The following is a 3,242-nucleotide window of genomic DNA, read 5'->3' on the forward strand; positions in this document are numbered from 1 at the left end:
AACTTGCATGGGGACAGCTGGAAGGACTGGCTGTGTGTGGGCTGAGGCTGCTTGCGTTGGTATGCTGGGTGCTCCCAGCTCAACTGTGCTGAGATCTTTATCCTGTCCACAGCCCAGAGGTGGCAGTGGGCGGCCTGCAACTCTGTCCAGATCAGGATCTGCCCTGAGTGAAGAGTGTGGATACACTGATAAAAAGAGTTAATCACTGAAAGACAGTGAGGTGGATGTGGGTGGTCACTTCAGGGGCAAAAAGCACTGGAAACAAGCCAGGCTGTACTCAGGTGGTCCAAGTTCCCCTTTGTCCTTGCTGTCAGTAGCTGGGTCAGATCATAACAGGCTTCTAGGGGCACCTACTGCTCTCCCCATTTGGAACATCTGGTGACTTTGACGGCTTTAGTGTGTCTGAATATGGCCTTACGAAAATTATAAAGTTTGTGAACATAGCTGGGAACTGATGCACCGAGGGAAGCCTTGGGATCTTTCATCTTCTGTGCTATGAGGTCCTGATGGACAGGATGTTGGATGTCTCCCCTTCTGATGGCTTTTGTTTGTGAAAGTTTAGCTCTGCCTTTAGCACAGTGAGTAGCGGAAGAGAAGGAACTTAATCTTCGGCCAAGTGACTTATCTGCTGAGAGCCCAGGCTGTAGGGAGCAGGAGTGTTGAGGCTCTCTGTGTGCTTGGTGGAGCCGGGGGAGGTACCAGGGTCCCAGCAGGGAGAGATGCACTGAATATCAGTTCCCAAACATGTTATTTTACAGCACAGTGCTGCTGATTTCAGGTGTGGGAGGCAAGCAGGTAAGCCAAAACAATTTTACAATGCTTCAGTGCCAATGAGCATGTCCCAGCATGGAAGGATGTGTCCAGCACCCTGCTTTTCAACTGCATTATGCAGCGGGAGAGAGCAGTGTGCTCGGGGCTTCTGGATAAGGAAATCTTTGTGCATCAGCATGGTCTGAAATGCCTGTAATGAGATCCTCCCCTCGCACAGAGACCAAACTAGACTGTGGTATTGGACTTGTTCTCCCAGGCAGCCTTCTACCATCATCTCTTCCTGTGTCTGACAAACCTTGCCTGGCTCCCACAGCTGGGCAGGACCAAGCTCCTGACCCCATGGCTGCCTCGCCTCTCTGATACAGGTTCCTAGGCTGTTCTAATCCTTGAATTTCTAACAGTGCATTTGACTTGGCAGTGTCAGAACTGCAGAAGGGACCGAAATGGGCAGGCAGGGCAGGGTAAGCTTTTCTGACACCTTTTTGCTAATCTGGAAGTTCCCCTCCTGCAGTCCCAGACCAGGGCAGTCTGGTCTTGTAAGGACTTGGAAAAGCTCTTTTGTAAGGAACCTAGAGCAAGTTCAAGTGGAAAGCTGCAGGGAGGAGGTCATAGCCCTGAGCAGAAAGGATGGCAGCTCTGGGAATTGGCTCTACCTCTCACACACTGGATTTGGCTGTGCACATCAGCTCAGCCACCTCCAGGTCACCATTGGTCTCTTCTGGGTTCCCTGGTGAATAGTCCACGCAGTTTGGGAAGGACCATGCAGGGGACTTGGGGCGTTTGTTGCTGAGCAAGGAGTGGTGAGAGGAAGGCAGAGCTGAGCAGCTGTAGCTCCCTTGGTAGCTGGTGGATGCAATAGGTGCCACTGGGTTTGCTCAGATGTTCCCACAGGCAGTGCACCTCATCTCAGCATGGTGCAAGTCTCTGAACTCCAGTGCAAACTCCAGATGATGCAGAGCAGTGTGGAGGCTGGGACAGATGGCCGTCCAGATGACAGAGTCTGTGCTTCCACTTGGTGTCGGGACTGTCTTGTGAGGTGAGTGTATCTCTATAATGGAAGAGATGAAAGAAGGGGTTCTTCAGGCTGTTTTCCTTCTCTGAGAAGGATGCTCCAAGAATCTTTGCACAGCATTCAACGATAAAATTCCTTTGTATTCAGGAATGGCTCCTGGAGCTATTTTCAGTGTGTGAGTGCCAATAAATGATTTCTTGACCTACCAAACAACTGAGGTTAGAAAACGATGCAAATGCAGTAACACTTCTCTCTGGTATGGTGACTTACGTAAATGTCAATGAATGCAGCTGCACAGCACACCATCAGGGCCGAGGTGCTTTTGCACTTGCTCACAGCTGTGGTAGGTGAAGATGCAGAGTGGATGTCCTAACACCCACCTTACTCTGGGATGTATTTAACCTCTGACACCCCAGGCAGGGTGGCCCAGGTCTGGCCAAGCGCATGCTTCACTCTGGGAGCACTGCTGTAGAAACCAGCACTCCTGATGGCAAGGGAAGCTTTTGCCAGATCAGGGGAAAATCTTTGACCTTTGCAATGTGTCTTCCTTTTCTGCTCAGAAAATGTTTAGCATGCAGCACCCGCAGACTGCTGGTCACTCATCCCTCCTGTTCCCCCCCTTTCAGTGATCTGTGGTGCCAGATAAATAGCTGCTTCCAGTATTGCATTAAGTGAAGGGACCCCTGAGGGCTGTGAAAATGGAGTCAGGGATCCTGCACGCAGATATTGTCTAGGGAGGTGGGAGACCTGGAGTAGAAAAGGTGTCATTAATCCAGGAGGATTTATTCAGCTGTTCCTGCCCCAATCCCAGCCACCCTGAACTGAGATATATTCCCTTTCAGGGGTGATTTGTGTTGAAATTTGCACCGTGCCTCTTGCCTGGTGGCAATGGTTTGTGCCTCTGTTACGGACCTGGGTATATTGTTTGGTGTTTCACAAGTGAGAACAGTGGAAACATCTCAAAACCAGGAGACTGACTTAAATTGCCCTTCCCTCCTGGATTTTTCCAGAGGAGTGCACATAGGTGGCATGTCTCTCCATCCCATTCTGGGTTTCTCCCGGATCCAGGGAATTTCAGGTGAACTCTCTCCTTGTGCATACTCGTATGTCTCCTTTTATTACCATCTGTACAGGGAAAGTGCTGCTTCTGTGGCACACACACACGCACCTGACACAACATACTCATTTCTGAATGGAGAGCAGCGAGGGAATTGATTAATGAAATGCATCTCTCGCTTCGATTTGTTTTGTGGGTTGGGCAAAAGCACTTGCTACATTAGCATTCAGCTGGTGCAAATGAGGATTGTAAAGGCTTTTTTTTTTTTTTTTTTTTCCTTCCCCCCTGCCACTGAATACAGTCGTCTATCCAAAGCTGTTTACGTGTAGATGGAGTTATTCCTTGTGCTGATTGCCCTGGGCACTGCTGATCAGTGCAGGGCAGCAGAAGAAAACCTGTTCA

At 49.8% G+C, this 3,242-nt stretch overlaps 1 protein-coding gene across 1 annotated transcript in view; it reads left to right on the forward strand.

Annotated features, from left to right (window-relative positions):
* Positions 1–3,242, forward strand: part of IGDCC4 (immunoglobulin superfamily DCC subclass member 4) — a 62,834-nt gene that overhangs the window by 2,438 nt on the left and 57,154 nt on the right. The gene's annotated exons all lie outside the window — the stretch shown is intronic.

The sequence above is a fragment of the Egretta garzetta genome, unplaced genomic scaffold (genome assembly GCF_000687185.1).
Source record: "Egretta garzetta isolate BGI_Z169 unplaced genomic scaffold, ASM68718v1 scaffold549, whole genome shotgun sequence".
NCBI lineage: Eukaryota > Metazoa > Chordata > Aves > Pelecaniformes > Ardeidae > Egretta > Egretta garzetta.